Source organism: Eschrichtius robustus, chromosome 10 (assembly GCF_028021215.1).
Source record: "Eschrichtius robustus isolate mEscRob2 chromosome 10, mEscRob2.pri, whole genome shotgun sequence".
NCBI classification, from domain to species: Eukaryota; Metazoa; Chordata; class Mammalia; order Artiodactyla; family Eschrichtiidae; genus Eschrichtius; species Eschrichtius robustus.
In genome coordinates, this window is record NC_090833.1 from 53,688,482 (window position 1) to 53,690,359 (window position 1,878).

A 1,878-nucleotide genomic window follows, 5' to 3' on the forward strand; every position below is an offset into this window, starting at 1 on the left:
ATTCTCTAACAGTTCTGGAGGTTGGAAGTCGGAAATGATGCTGGTAGCGCGGTTGTGCACTCTCTGAAGGCTCTAGGGGAGCACTCTTTGCCCCTTTCAGCTTCTGGTGGTTCCAGGAGTTACTTGGCTTGGGCTGCATGACTTCAGCCTCTGCCTCTGTCTTCACACGGCTTTCTCTTCTATGTCTTCCCCTCTTCTACGTTTTATAAAGACACTTGTCATTGGATTTAGGGCCCATCAGGGTAATCAAGGATGATCTCATTTGGAGGTCCTTACTTAATTACATCTGCAAAGATCCTTTTCCCGAATAAGCTCACTTTCATAGCTTCTGCAGGTTGGTACACTGACATATCTTTTGGAGGGCCACTCGGAAAGTTGAGGAATGGGACTTGATCCCAGGGGTGTCAAGCATCAGATTTTACTGTCTTCTAAATCACATGGCTTCCCGCCTCTTAAGGCATTAGCGCTTCTTGAGAGCGGGGGCCATCATTACTTCCCAGACACCTATCCCACTCTTCAGCACACAGACCGTTGACAAGTACTTATTGTCTGCCGTAAGTATTACGTTTGGATAAGCTCATTTAAGTCTCGTAAGAACAGTTAAGTACGTCTTTCCCCCTCATGTTATGGACATGGACAAAGGGGAAACATTCAGTATTTCTCATCCAGTGAGTCTGACTCCAAACTCAACGTGACTGACTCTGGACTGCTTTCTCTAATTCATTAGTTCTCCAGTGAAAGCTCAAAAGGAGAGAATACAGAATAGGAATGGCAGGAGGTCCATCAGCAGCACCTATTAGGCAAATAGTATGGTATGTGCTAATAATAATAATAACAACAACAAAATCTTAACATATACACCCTACCTGGAAGAGATTCATTTGTATTTTCAGCACCCCATATCCTCTAAGACACATCCATGTAGCTGTCTTAAACATATACATCAAACTCTAATATTCTTCTGCCTTCTCACCAGGGAGAAAAAAAGTTGTCACATACCTAAGTCCTAGATTATTATTTATGGTGTTATTTATCAAATCTGTGCTGTCAAAAAGTTGACAAGAAAGATTGACTTGAGTGTTTTGTTTGGAGTGAGTAGGAAGTATCTTGCGGTTTCGCAGACCACCACCACCACCGCCAAAAGTTTTCTATAATTTTACAGTTGACCAAGTTAAGCCTGTTAATTCTTCAAATATTTAATGATCTAAATGTTGAACGTTATATGTATTCCTAGAAGCATAAAATGCTCTTCCTAAATGATATGGCATGCAATTTAATCAGGACAACCAGACCTGTACACATGCAAGAGGTTTATAGCAACAGAATTAAGAGCATTGGCATTGGAATCAAAAGAACCTGGCTTAAAATCCAAGGAATATGTGACCATGGACAAGATAACTAATTTGTATGGGCCTCAGTTTCTGCATATGTAAAATGGGAATAACAGCACTTATCTTTTGGGGTTGCTGTGTGACCCAAAAGCTGATAAAGTTATCAGCTAATAGTAAATGTTTAGTGATTTGTATCTTGGGGTGGAGGGGGAGAGAGAGAGCGCACGCCAAGGTGTATCCATTAGAAATTATTTTGGTTGCAAGTAATGGAAAGTTCAGCTAATAGTGGCTTAATCGATAATTTTCTTCCCCCAACAAAAATTCTGAAGGCAATTGGTTGCTGTAGTTCAGTGGCTCAACAGTGTCATCACAGACCCAAGCTGCTTTCATTCTTTCCTTTTTCGTTTGTACCTTTGGACCACCTTCACCCATTTCCCCTATGCTTGATCCCCCCGCCTCTGACAACCACCAATCTGTTCTCTGTTTTTATGAATTCGGGTTTTTTGAGATTCCACATATAAGTGAGATCACACAGTATTTGTTTTTC